At 46.0% G+C, this 15,240-nt stretch overlaps 1 protein-coding gene across 1 annotated transcript in view; it reads right to left on the bottom strand.

Moving 5' to 3' along the window:
• The window catches only part of MRPL11 (mitochondrial ribosomal protein L11), a 701,579-nt gene that overhangs the window by 398,010 nt on the left and 288,329 nt on the right, over positions 1–15,240 (bottom strand). The gene's annotated exons all lie outside the window — the stretch shown is intronic.

The following is a 15,240-nucleotide window of genomic DNA, read 5'->3' on the forward strand; positions in this document are numbered from 1 at the left end:
TTGTACAAAGGTCCTACGGTGCGAGTGCGCACTGGCCCATATGTCTCGGACCCCATCAAAGTCGGCCGTGGTACTAGGCAGGGATGTCCGTTGTCGCCCCTCCTGTTTGCGCTTGCAATGGAGCCGTTGGCGGCGACGCTCCGTAGGGATCTTGCGGATGGCATCCCGCTGGGGGACGCGACGCACCAGGTGTCCCTTTATGCGGATGACCTCCTAGTCTATGTCAGGGACGTGTCTTCTATCCCTGCGGGGCTGGAACGCATCCTGTCCACCTTTGAACAGCTCTCAGGCCTCCGAGTGAATGCAGCCAAATCCTGCCTGTATGCCTTCAGGGACGACGCCCGGGACCCAGACTACCGCCTCGGCGGAGTGCGGGTACAATGGCAACCGGACACCTTTCGCTATCTGGGTGTCCAGATATATCACCGGCCGGCGGATCTGGTGGAGGGTAACCTGGGGCGAACCGTGACAGCGATCCGGACCGAGATGGCGTTCTGGTGCACGCTTGCCCTCTCGGTGACCGGCCGAATAGCGCTTGTCAAAATGGTAGTGCTGCCCCGTCTGTTGTACTATTTTGCCAACCTACCGGTGTACATACCGGCGTCTTTCTTCACGCCCTTTACGCGCTCCCTCAGCGACTTTATATGGGGAGCGGCGCGCCACAGGGTCGCGCTGCCCAAACTGTGTCTTCCCGTAGGCCAGGGCGGGCTCGGGATGCCATGTTTTGAGCATTACTATCTGGCAGCGCAGCTCCAATGGGTGGCCCGCTGGCTGGCGGACAGATGCCGTGAGGACACGGCGACGGCGGAGAATCCGCTGCTGGCGTTGGCTGAGCTCCTTAGAATCTTTCATCCGACGGCGGGTGCGCTGCGGCCCGAACCGCTGCTGTTAGTGGTGGCGTGTAAATGCTACCGTAGAAGTCTCCGGCTTACAAGGGCCAGACTCCCATACGCTCCGGCTATCCCTCTGGAGGGCTCCCCTTGCGGGCGAGGCACGCTTGGGGCTGCAGAATTAAGGGATTGGCATGCGGCTGATATCCACACTCTGGAGGACCTATACCATGAGGGGGGCCTTCTGCCGTTCGCGACCCTTGCGGAAGAGACGGGGCTGGCGCAGGGCCAGTTTCTCTGTCATCGGGCTCTGATAGAGACGCTGGTGGGTCACTGGTGTGACTTGCGGGAAGAACCGGAGCAGCACTTAGTGCTGCAATACCTCCATGTCATGGGCCGAGGGGGACTCCTGCTCAAATGGTTCGCCGCGGCCTTGCGGGTGCATGCGGCGCCGAGCCTAGGGGCATTACGCGAGAAATGGGAGGGGGCCCTTGCCCGCCCTATGGTAGATAAAGAATGGGAGAGGGCGCTGCAGGGGCCGAGGAGGGTACCTCGAAATATGAGATTCCGCCAAATACAGTTTTTCGTCCTGCACAGGGCCTACCTTACGCCGGCTGCCTTTAACAGATTTTTTCATCGCGTGGATGCATGCTGCCCCCGTTGTGCGGAGGTTGATGCCGACCTGCTTCACATGCTATGGGGCTGCCCAGCACTGCAGGCATACTGGCAGGCGATACATGGGGCGCTCCGCAGGTGTACGGGCCGGGAGATTCCCTCTGAGTGGCCCACTTACTTGCTACATCTCTTTCACCGGCCGCCCCCGGCTAAGGTTGCCTCTCGTTTTATCGATCTGGGGATCATAGTGGCGAAGCGACTTATCACCAAACGCTGGAAGGCGGACGCTGGGCCGCATGTGCGGGCATGGTGCGGCTCTTTTCTGGCCTGGGCGAAGGCGGAGGAGGTGGCACTTCGGCGGGAGGAGACACTGGGCCTTAGGGTGACGCCAATCGCATCCCAATGGGGGGGGAGATGCTGCAGACCCTGCTGCAATCGGAGGGGGCGGCCCTAGGGGGGGGGACAGTGGTGCGCTGCAGGAGCTACACTAGACGATGGGGTGCTGTTTGCCCAGTCGAGGCGTCGCGCTGCTGGGTATGGCTGCCTTGACAGCGATGACAGTGCATGCTGCGGCTCGGATATTAGTGCATGAAACAATCCTGGTGGTGGGGGTCGGGGAGGATGGAACCTGATGGGAGAGGGGTCGGAGGGGAGGGGCCTCTGGACTAGAAATTGCGAGCTGCTGTTGGAAGTTGTTTTAGTTGCTATGCTGTAGAAGGGACAGCTACCCAGTTACAGTATGGGGAGTTTAACACTGTTTGTATATCTGTTCGGGGATGCACCGGGAATAGCACGCATTTGGCAACAGAGACGGTGATCTGATGCTCTCCACGAGGACTGAGGCCGCAGCATCTCGCATGGTGATAGATTTACTCATGGTCTCACAGGTTGTAACTTTGGACAATGCTGCATATCACTTATTTAGTGTAACGCATCCAGATTGCATACGTTGTGCACCGAGACTTTGCCATGTGATTGATGTAACCATGCTCTCTGATAAACTGTGATGTATTGTGTGATTCTAACTGCAAACTCAAACAGATTTCTAAATAAATGAATGTCATGTCATTCCTGTTTGTACAGTACAAACTAGCTTATTTATAGCTTCGTGATGCATTTGCTATGAAGTAGGCCATCAAAAATATGCAAACCTCTGAGTGTATCAATCATTTATGTCTGCTGTTTGTTGGTCGAATGAGGTTATGCGAATGCCGCTCTTTAGTTTCCACCCCGTTTGTTAATATTCATTTGTGTGCTGGGGATTGCTTTGCAGTGGCGGCTGCTCTGCTATCGTGGAGGAGTTTCACCCCACCACCAGCCTCAAAATTTGAAAAATAAAACAATAATAAAAACGTGTTTATTATCGTTTTATTTTCCTTCCATTGAATGAGTCTTGGGGCGGAGCCATTGCGGGGCAAGTCACGAAGGGGAGTGGTGGGCACTACCTTCAGTGCACATGTGGGTTTTGCCATCCGTCTCTGGACGGCCAAACTGACATGCGCACTGAAGCTGTCTCCCACCCATCTGCATTGCCGGGTTGGAGACAGCAGGCACACTGAGAGCTAACTGGGAGAGCAAATCGAGGGCTCTCAGGCCAATCCTGACACTGCTCTCATGCCCCGCCTCTCCGCCGGCACACCAGCCACTACTGGTGCTTTGCCAAGCAGTGTGGAAAAGGTTTGACATTTATCTCCGAGAGCATGAGTGGTGTAAGCCAGTGCACATTTTCTGAGATACGCCTTTCCTTTTTCTAGGAACCCAGCCACATGCTTGGATTCTTGGAGGGGTAGGGGTGCAGATTTGAAGAAAAGTCTCCTCATATTGACTTTTCCTAGCCAGCTGAATAGAATCCCACTCTGCACCACACCAGCACACAACGTAGGGCAATAAGATGAAGGTACCTTAAACCACACCTGTTACAAAAAAAAAACCACCTGAGAGGTAATGCCCACCTAGAGCACCCTTTATTTTGACCGAGCAACACACGACAACCCATTCAAACCAGAAACAGAAAAGCATTTTGGAACAACCACCCTTACACATGAACAAATATATCTTGTTACATCAAATGCGCTACAACGCATTCCATTACAACGCGGTCGATACAACGACCGCGTTGTTACAACGCGAACCATTACATCGCAAGTCATTACATCGACTTGCTGTAGGGGGCACGCTCGACTTAGGAATAGTATAAATTACTATTCCTACTCCAGTTTATGAAACAGCAGGGAAGGTGTTGGATTGTAAAGCAAGTCGTTGTAACAATTTATGATGTAATGGTTCGTGTTGTAACAACACGTTTGTTGTAACGACCGCGTTCTAATGGAATGCGTTGTAGCGTATTCGTTGTAAACAATGTCTCCCCACATGAACATCACAAAGTTCTCGCCAGCTCGAATACAACTTACCTTCACAGAAATATTTACAAACTAGGTGGAAACTAAAGATCAAAATTGTCTCTTAACCCTTTCCGTGCTCACGACGGAACCACTCCGTCATGAGCCACGGGTGCCGTGTGCTCATGACGAAGTGGTTCCATCATGCTGCGGCCGTTGGCGGCCGCTTCGCCCACGCGGCGCTAATTCCCCGCCTGGGCGGGCGATTAGCGCAGTGGGCGGAGACGTGACGGAACCACTCCGTCATGAGCAGAGCTCACCCGTGGCTCGTGACGGAGTGGTTCCGTCACGAGCACAGCGGACCCGCAACTGCCCCCAAACCCCCCCCAGCGCCGCGGCGGAATTCCTGCCGCGGCGAAGGGGTTAACCTCATTCAGCCAAACACAAACAAACAGACATAAATAATGCGCTGGCTGTTGCAAGGATGTAATGTTAATTAACTGTGGGCTTGGAGCCCACTCATTGTTTGTCATTGGCTGGCTTCATCACTCACATATGCTTTCTTCTTTTCGTTAACATGTCTGGGCTTTCTTTCTTCTTGTTTTTGTCCTTCCTCTGGAGCATGGACGTGTTACTATGTCCTAACACTGCTTGTTTTCTCCGGCACTATTTTTTACTTTTTTCCACATCCAGGATATGGACTGTGTTTTCCAACTGTTTCCCTAGTATACTTCTCTTCCCCCTCTCTGCAATACTCTCTCTCGTCCATGTGGTTCTCCCCTACCCGCTCGCCACTGTGTGCTTCCCAAGCCTGAATTGCTTTCTTGCCTGTGTGCTTCTCCCAGCTCCACATTCCTTTCTCTCTCACCCATTTGCTTTTCTCGACTGCCCTCTGAACTCCAGGTTGCCCCCCTTGCCTGTTTGCCCCCCTGCGCCCCCAGTGTAACTACCCCCCACCTGCACCCTCTGTGTTGCTTACGCTCCCCATGTTGCTTCAGCCCCCATCGGCCCCCTGTGTTTCCTCAGCACCCTCTGATCATGTTGCTGTCCAACACCCATTTTGCCCTATGTTATCCCACGCCCCCACCCATGTTCCTTCCCACCACCCGCTTTCCAAAAACAACACAAATGCGTTCCTGAGTTGGATCGGCAAATAAATAGAAAAAACGTTTCCACGCCATTTTGCATATGCTACGCCATGCTTTTTAAAAATGTAATCACGCTATACATGAGAGCAAATGTACAGCATGGCTAAACCGTATTGGCAAAGCCAACAGATGGTCTCAAGGACAAGACCATTGGCTTTGCCAATGCTTGTTCTGATAGTCTGTTCCATTTGCCTGTCCCAAATGGCATTAAAGATCAGCCCTGTCCCCTTCCAATTAAGTCCGTAAAAAGGTCACATGAGCATGCCTATGTGTTTGGCTGTTACTGTGTAGACTCGAGCACATTATCTGTGCAACACATGCAACAATCCTTTTAATTAAATCCCGCATGGACACACCTTCAAGAGCTATGGCCTTTTGAACATTGCTCGAAGTAAGCCAAGAACGACTATTTCAGCAGAATCCTTGCAAAACCACTCCCACTCCCTCTCCCTCTCTTAAACATCCATCAGTGCAGGTCCCAGACTTGCGGCTAAGAGGTTTGTGCCAGGAGTCTCACAAACTGAGTTTCATAAGGGCAACTCTCCCAAAGGAAAAGGTATATTGTAAATACCTATCAAGAAGAAGCAATAGAGCCCGTTAACCAAATTCATTTACGTAAACGTGACTATCAACCATCTTGTCACCTTCGCATGGTCAACTACACCAATTGAGTTAGTGTTATTTGACTATTTCCTGTTTAGGGAAACCATCTATCACCTCTCTGGTAACTTAACCCTCAAACATCTAGCCCCACATACACATTTTCAACACAGATATTAATGACCCAATCTTGGATAAAAATATATAGACAGATAAATACGTAATTGGTAATTCTCCATTTGTTTGATCCAATATTGTCACTGAGGAGTTCTGGTGACATCTTCAACCATAAGGCTGAAGGGAAAGTGGTTTGTAAATGTCCCCAAAACCCCAAACTGGCAATAGAAGACCGTATTAAGTTACCAGTTATGCATTTTGTTACAGTAAATTTTTATTTCCAATTAGGTAACTTTAAATTTAAAGAGTGTTTTTTCAAATAGGGAAATGTTTATTGAAACACTTAACCGTACCGTGGCTGCCTCCTTGACAACACTCTTTACGTTTTTAAAAACCTATTCTGTCTGTGGAAGGGAGAGATTGTTGAGGCAGTTCTTGTCAAGGTACAGCTAAATTTAGAATGTTTTGGCTTTTTTGTACCTTTTGTGAATTGAAAGTTGTAAAACAATGAACAGTGAACATGGCTCGGAGAATTATGCGCTTCGGTGATGGTTACAGAATGGTTATGGATTTACTGCAGTTGCTACACAATTCGGAAACTTCAACAAACCTTGCTGTTCAAAGCTCACATAGATCAAAAATAATACCGTCAGAGAATTTAAGACATCATTTTCCTTTTCCCCATACATAATCCAGATAGCACCGACGCAAAATGTGGTCCTCCACGGATATATAACGAACGACTCTTGCAATGCAGTTTAGGAGCTTATATCATGATGATGAAACTCAAATACAGAGACTCATGTAATACTGTCCATATTTCACAGGCTCTCGTAAGAAAAAAGTTTTTATACGGATGTATGACGTAACAACGCGAGTCATTACAACGCGTGCAGTTACATCGCAGTCGTTTCAACGACTGCGATGTTACTACGCTATGCCATTACAACGCAAGTCTTTACATCGACTTGCGCTAGATGGCGTGCTAACATTAGAAAAGCGTAATTTACTATTCCAACTCCAGTCCACTTAACAGTAGAGAAGGTGTTGGGATAGTAAACTACACTATTTGTAATGTTAGCACGCCATCTAGCGCAAGTCGATGTAAAGACTTGCGTTGTAATGGCATGCGTTGTAAATCCACTTGCGTTGTAAAAGTTTTGTTATAATGGTAGTGCGTTGTAAAAGTTGCGTTGTAAAGGTTGTTTACCTTTTTATACTATTGTAAGCTGTTCAATAAAGCACACAAGCATGACTAAAAAATCTTGAAAAAAAGACGAAGTCTCTAACACATGATATGGAGACTTGTCCTGACAAATAAAAGTTAAGGCCACATGGGCACATAAAGGGGCAGGGTGGCGATCTCTGACCTCAAGCCATTGAGGGGGGGGGTCCCCAAATAGATCGCTGGACCGGCCATACTTAGAGTAGTTAAAAAAAAAGAAAATGTTGCTGCGGGTTATGCACATTTCTTTTTGCAATCCCCATTGTGGAACACCAGTTTAGCGATCCCGTGTAGGGATTGTAAACCTAGAGCTAGCTTCACAGTCCTGGTACTGTGACCCCTCAGCAAACCTCAAGGATCCATTGTTGGCCTACCAGCAGGGTTTGCACACCTGGAACTAGATTGGTGAATCCTGCTAAAGGCGCAACATTGGACGACATACCCACGAATACTGGGACAAACACAAACACAGCCTGCTGTAAATCAAAGATCTGCAGAAAAGCAGCACTGCCATGGCCCGGGGCATGTGCGACGTGGGTTGGCCAACAGCAGCTATTTGGGTACAGGGCCAGGCCCAACCCCTGCTGTCCCAACACCAATAAAAGATGTGCACGTAGGGATACTGGTTGCACGTAGAAGACTGAGCCATGTGCAGCGGGGGTTGGTCAACAGCAGAGGGTTGGCTGCAGGATCCGACCAGAGGGCAGTTAGGCCGTGCCCAGTGGGATTTGACCATCCTTGGCAGGTTAGGTGCAGGGTTAGGCCACCCATCTATCCTCCAGTCCATCAGCATTTACCCTCTAAATGGCATGCAAAATAAGTAGCATATTTCATCTTGTTTTAAACAATCAAATTGGGTTCTCAAAAGAACCATTCCTTTTTGCTTTGTTTACAGTCCTCTCTTTTTAAAAAAAAAAAAGTGTTTGCTTTCACCAAGAACACAAAATAAAACTACAACATGCAGAAAAATGGAAGAAACTGGGCTAAAAATGAATCCACGTCATCTACTAGAGAATCACATGATAATTGCCTGCTGTTCCACTTTGCTGTTCACAAAACTGATCTTGCCACACATCAGTTCAATGCAATCCCACATTTTTGAAGCAGAGATCATTTTTCCTTCCTCCTCATGCAAGATACATTCATGCAACCTCACTCCAGAAGGGATGGCAAAAGCCTGGTTGCAGAGAATGTGCTAGTCTCTAAGGCGTCCCTCTTCCTCCTTTTCTTAGCACTGAACCTCTATGCATGTCATGCTTCAAGAGGCTTGTGTATCAACTTGGTTCTGAAGCCATCTTTTCCTCTGCTGTCCCTGCTCTGCTTCTTGTCCCACAAAGTTCATGTCACATAATTGGATGGGATTTTTTTTCCAGGTCGAATGAGAAACATTTCTAAACAATGGATTCTGGGGTGACCTGGAATTTTCAGTCTCAACATCTTCCAATTCTTAATTTCCTTCTTCTGATTTATTCATTTCTGGCTCTCACTGCCCAAAAGCAATCAGAAAAGTGGAAACATATTTTCCTTCCAAAAAAACAGAAAAGTACAGAAAAATATCATACAGTCATATATGCTGAACTCTCATGTGGCAAGGTGTGCAAGGATCTTTGAAAGAAAGTCTAGAACTAACTGACTGTGGAACGAACAATACGTTCTCAAGAAACAATCAAATCTCTGCAGTGATCTATAAGGCTTTGCAAATCCCCTGCAGATCCTGGATAAAAAGCACAGGTGGGTCTTGCATTCCTTAGATTTGGCGTACCAATTCCTGATACCTGGAATCCCACATAGCTCAAAATGTGGAAAAATTGAAATGTAACTTCATTTCCATCCTAATTTTGTGATTTCTTTTTTTTAGTTGGGCTTAGATAATCCCTACTTTCAAACAGCATATTACAATTCTTTCCCAAACTAAACATGACTTTTTAAAAAGGTACAAGAATCGCAAAAATCGTTTTTGAACCCAGAATGAAAGTACCGCCTCTGCAATGGCGCAAGAGTCACAGACCAGGAAAAAGACTACCGGCACCGTATACTAGGTCTACTGGAGGAACTGTGGAGCGTCCGCGAATCCTTAAATGTACAAAAAGGAAGGAAAGGTCTCATTGGGTACAACCTAAACTGATTTAATAAAACAAGCTCCAGTCTGTAAGAAACAAGGACCACGTTCTCATGCAGACACCATATTTTTGACAGGTCAAAACCTACCTTTCAAATATTAATAACTCACCCCTATTTAGGCATTTTAGCTCACAAGGTAGGGTGCATGGTTTCTAAGAGTGAAACAAATAGAAAAAATATTACCCTGCCCTTACAGTGACAGAGCCATAAAGGCTATTTTCACTGAGGCAGGCCTAGCTATCCTATATGGAAAACCAGAGTACAGATTAAAATAGTAATACTGTATCTCAGGAATGGGACCAGCTAGAAAAATAATTAAACAACTATTCTTAATAGTTATTAAAAAGCCAATTCAATGGTGAAGTCAGATTTTTAGAAAATAATAAATAAAAGTAACGCTTAGAAAGTTACCTTTTCCCTGCCTGACGTTCCTGGAGGCTAACTTGCATTAGCGCTACAGCTTCTCCGAGCCAGGGATTAGCCTTGAGTAGGTGTAAAGAAGGTATGAAATGTTTCCCAGGAGCAAACAAAAGGCTAACATGAACAGCCAGAGATGACTCGTCAAAACTCCACAGAATATACAGAAATGATGCTGTGGGCATCCTTTTGACATTACGGTGTCACATCCTGCTTTTCAGGACTGTTGAGTAAAGCTTAATACTTGGGGCATACTTGAAACTGTGTGAATAGGATGCCAAGGCACTTCTTGTGTATCAACTGTCTAGTTGCTGAAGGACCATGCTTTTTCCTACCAGTCTTCTGTGTCAGGGTTTGTTGTGGGTACAGTGCCTGCTCCATATTAGATTTTAGTATCAGATGTAGGCGAGATCTAGAATTACTATAGTACATTCCCCACACACACCCCTAGACTTCAGAACCCAAGTTCAGTGCAGCCAAGGACTTTCAGCATCTTGACAATGTCCTGGCACATAACATTGTGAGCCTGTTTGCTGAAGGTAAACAGGAAAAGCTGAAAAAGTGGGCGGGGTTACATCATGGAACCTTTACCTCACTGGTTATGGAATGCCCATGAGTAATTCCCACACACTAGCTAGTGGCAGGCATAAATGTGGCACTTCAGGGCACCCACTTCCGAACATGTTCTTTACCTGTGGAAACTCAAAAGAGGACTGGACCTGCCATCTGTGACCTAAGAGGAGTCCTGAAGGACTGGACCTGCTCTGTCTTCACACGCTTGAATCTTCCACATCGTAATAGAGGGAGTCCACGGTAACAGTAAAACAGCACTACTAAAGCTTTAAATTAATTCCCATTGAACTTCAATAGCATTTAGCAGCCTATTATCATTGTTTTAAAACATGCAAAGTTCAGCCAATTAGAGCATTGACCATAAAGTATCCATCCCCTGCAGGGCCACCATACATCAGATTTCGAGCACAAGTGTAAGTAGATAAACAATAGATGTATGGAATGGTGAACCTGATAGGGGGGATGGTCGGTCGCATGTGAATCTATAAAAGATATCAATACTGGAGAACCACAGTGTACAGGTAAGTAACTTGTTTTTCTCAAGTATTGTATCTTTTACAGATTCACATGCTTGAATCAGAATAGTAAGTAGTTCCCAATTGACAATGCCCGTGGGTAAGGTGAACCATCCACCAAGCGACCCAAAGTTGAAAATAACAATGTAAAACAGATACTGTAATCCCAGAAAAACAATAGGGATACAGCATTTCCATTATTCATTAAGATGCAGGTAACCAAAATGCAACATCCACAAATAATACAATAAGGATAGAAATTGACATGAGTAGGTGCATAGCTTATGCAAACAGACGTCGCAGGGCAGCTTGTCCGACAGCTAAATCCTCCTTCTGCCATGCGTCAAGGCAGTAATGCTTCATGAAGGTATGGATGTTCGTCCATGTCGCTGCCCTGCAGTTGTCTGGTAAAGACACTCTGGCAAACAGGGCTGAGGATGCTGCCATTTTCCTAGTGGAATGAGCAATGACCTTGGCAGCAAGTGGACATCCAGCCTTCTCGTGGCACAAAGTTATAGTCAAGTAGACCCAGCGAGCAATAGATGCTCGTGTCAAGGACTGACCCTTTCTGGGGGCAGAAAAGGCGATGATCAACTGAGCTGACTTACGGAAAGCCTTTGTTCTTTGCAAGTAAAATTTTAAACGTTTAATGTCCAGCGAATGTAGGGCTTTTTGTGCAGGCGAAGATGGAGCGGGGAAAAAGGAAGGCAGAATCACCGTCTCATTTAGATGAACTGTGGGAGGCACTTTAGGAATAAAAGAAGGAGTGGTGAGAAGGACCACTCTGTCCTGATGAAACTGAAGGTAAGGCTCTGTTGCGGTAAAGGCTTGGATATCACGAATGCATCCAGCAGACATGATGGCCAATAGAAAAGCCACTTTCCATGAAAGGTATTTTAAGTCACATTTGTGTATTGACTCAAAGGGAGACCTCAGAACCTATGACAAGACGAGGTTTAGCTACCATAGTACTGGAGGCGGCCTTATCCGCGAGTAGGCCCTGAAGAGAACTTTCTTAAACTCCTTCACCAGTCTGTTAGACAAGTGGCCAGAACGTCGTCTGTATCTGCATATTGCCACTAGGTGTAGCCTGACTGACGTATGGGTAAGGCAGACTTGGCAAGATATTATAGATAGGGTAAAATGTCTTCAGGAGGTGAGATCACTCGACACACCATGAACTGAATTTATCCATCTAGCCAAGTAGCATTTAAGCGATCAATTGACATTCGTCAGACAATCTGACAAATGGAGTTTGTGAATTTGTGGATGAACCACTTGGCCCTGGTTCATGGAAAGGAGATCCTCCGTTGGCCCAAACAGGATTGGGGAAGGCTCTGATAGGCGATACAGCTTGGTGTACCAGTATTGCCTTGCCCATGACGGGGCGATGAGGATGATGCGACAGGGATCCTGCATTTTTTGTTGAGAGATGTAGCAAATAGATTGAGGGTTGGAAACCCCCAACAGTGAAATAACTTTTGTAGCTGTGTCTCTTTTAACTCCTACTCTTGACATTGCTTGGTGTCTCTGCTGAGGGAGTCGGCCCATTCGTTTTGGACTTTTGATACATGTAGTACGCCCACTCCTCCCTGCTCATGGAACAATCATCATTCTTTAAACCACCAACTCTCTAAGACCTTGTCATCATTCCCAATGTCACCAACTATGAGACTAGGTCTTTCCCACACACTCCTCTCTGAATCCCTCTAGACAGGCCATATCCTCCCACTCTTGCAGAAACTCACTAGACCATGAAAATCGTGCCAATTACCAGCCCTTCTATGATTTACCCTTGATTTGCAGGATCATCAGAAAAAAATCAACCTATCCACAACTTCAAGATGACATAACCACCAAGCATCTGCAGCCCGACTATCAATAAGCTTCAGGTCATCCTGCATCAGGTAGACAGCTACATTACAAATCACAGAGGATACCCTCCTGAACACAGATACAGATGACACAAATCTCCTCATACTACTCAACCTCTCAGCTGCTATCAACACTGTTGACCACACCACACTAATCCACACCCTGAAGTCTATCCTGGGATTCACAGGAAACATTCTTCACTGATACTGCTTCTACCTATTCAGCCAACTCCAGTCTGTTCACAGGGCCATGATTATCTGCATAATTACCGAGCATTTCATCTTGTACCGTGTCATCTTCAACCTCTACATGGAGCCCCTTGTGGCTCTATTCCCAGATAGCATGAAAAATTACCAATAAGCCAACGACACAACATTTTATTTGAAGCTGGCCTCTGTTCTACACATCCAACGTCTCAAACATTGAATGCACACATAGCCAAGAAAACTAAGATTGCCTGGTGCCAGCTCGCTGTGCTAAAGAAAGTCACACCATTGCTCCTAGAAAGCGACTTTGCAATTGCTGTTTAAACACGTATGCTCTAGCAACTGGATGGTGTAAATGCCCTGTGCTTCAGTCTTCCAGACTCCCCCTTGAGTTTTTTTTTACACGAAACAACAAACGTCTTCCAAGGCCTCAACAAATAGGGCTAGATCCCCCCTACCTTACTGGGGGTCAACTGACTGCCTTCGTGATCCTGCACCATCTTCAAAACCAGCTGCTTCATCTACAAAGCCTTCTTGAGCCGCATCCCTAGCTTCAGTTCATGTAATGTAATGTAATGGGGTAAAAAAAGACCTGAAAAGGGAAGATAATCAGTCTTACTCCTGGTCACTCTCAGTTGTGCACCAGACTCCACTCTGTCTTGAAAACCATCCTAGTGTAAGCAGGCACATGACAGCAGCTAGTACATCACCCTTGTCCCCACAAGGACAGAGGGTGAGGAATTGCAGCACGTCTGCATTTGGGGATGAAAATAAAGTAGTAACTTTTATGTCAAGATTAGTCAAAGCATGGGACTTAAAACAACAGCAATAATTTTGAGTGAGAAGAGTTAAACCTAAGACCTTGTAGAGTCTTCAAGAAGATAGTAGTCTGAAAGGTAGGTGAAATACGCGTGCCTGTCTGTTTTCTATAGATATTGTCATGTTTTTGAATGAGAATGTGTGATTTAGAGTTGCAGAAAGTCCTGATTTAGCAATTCCTGTCCCATTTAAAATCTATGAGGGCATTTTAATATCATTTAAATCCACATGGCTTCTCTTTGATCACACCCACTTCAGCTCGTTACAACTGTTTGCTAAATAATGGGCTATATTAGTGCAGGATATTCATATGCGTTGTTTATTAATGCATAATCACTTTTTATTTGGTACAACTCCGCAAATTAGCCTTCCAATTTTGACATAACAAGCAAAGCTTTGCAAAAATAGTGATCCTCACATGATCGAAACCTGCAAATGTTGGCAACGTTTGGGGGGATTTCTGCGTCTATTTTTCATCTGAATCAGACCGTGTCTCAGGGTCTTCCCGCCCACAGAGGGGAAGCCCAGATTTCTGTTCTAGCAACAAGCGAGGGCTGCTTGGCCTTTCAGTCGGACTGGCAGGGAGCCTGTGGTCCCCTAGGCTACAGAGGGCCTTGCCAGGCAGGATTTGACAAGCCAAGGGACGAGTGAGTGGCAGATCGGGTGATGAGGCAGGTTCGTTAAACCCTCATTTTCTATTTCAATTCTGCCATGCTGCGAACAACTCTTAGTAGGTGAGCAATCCATCTGACTACACTAACTCGCCCACGGTCTTCAATCTCAGGAACTTTATACCGTCTAACATGCTATTTATTGCACATGGCTTAGATTTGTGTGAGCCAGTGTTGGCGCAGTCTCAAGGTCAGAATGCAGGTGGGAACTGGTGAAACAATTTCTGTTCACGTTTTTGTGCAACAGATAATGACTGCACAGGCTTGGATCATGAACAGGAAGGGGGTTTTAGTTCAAGGACAGCTAATCGGTTATTTGTCAGGTGATCGTTTGTGCAGGAGAAATGTGTGCTTTCTTCAGCCTTTGAACTGGGTCCTCTTCCTGTGGAGGTGTTGATATTGGTGGGAATGAAAGACGAGGACAAGATTGGGTATATTTTATTATACAAGTTTAGGGTAATTATACTTCTTGGTAGAAGGCAGCTTTGACTCTCAATAGTGCAGAATGATTTGTTAAATGGTGTTCGTCAGAAGGGTAAAGAGACAACTATTAGAAGGTTGGTTGTACCTGATGGGTAAATTATGTGTTGTTGGTCTTCGGCTCAAAATATTGTCCTCCTCCTGAATTTTCTCTCCTGGTGTCTAAGAGGCAGACTGCGATTTGGGGGATTAGCTGAAAATTCTGATTAGTTATTTTGGCCCAGTAGGGGATAGTGAGGTTGTCAGATATATGCGGGGCACAGAGTAATACAAAGTGGACCTTGATGGAGGTCAACTGAAAAAACGCACAATATTAAATGGTAAAAGTAGGAAACTGAAAGAATAGGCTTCCATTAGTTAAACACTTGAAAAAAGAGAATCGAAGATGATAAACCTTAAAGGAAATAAGAAACCTTAGTTAGACATAAACAATTGTTAAGCCTTGAAACCAACTAGGATACAGATGTACCATAAAGTTATGCAAAAAAAAAATTGTCAAGGCGCAGGCCGAACTCAATCACTGGCACAAGATTGAGTAAATAAACAAACATTGGCCTACTGCCCCTTAGGCCTTTAGTAGTCATGTGATGAAAGCACAATAGTAATGCAAAAAAGAAAAAAACTGATAACCAAAAGAAAAACAAATGTCAAAATCATGAAAAACAACCTTACAATACCAAACATGCACA

This window comes from Triturus cristatus, chromosome 9 (assembly GCF_964204655.1).
Source record: "Triturus cristatus chromosome 9, aTriCri1.1, whole genome shotgun sequence".
NCBI classification, from domain to species: domain Eukaryota; kingdom Metazoa; phylum Chordata; class Amphibia; order Caudata; family Salamandridae; genus Triturus; species Triturus cristatus.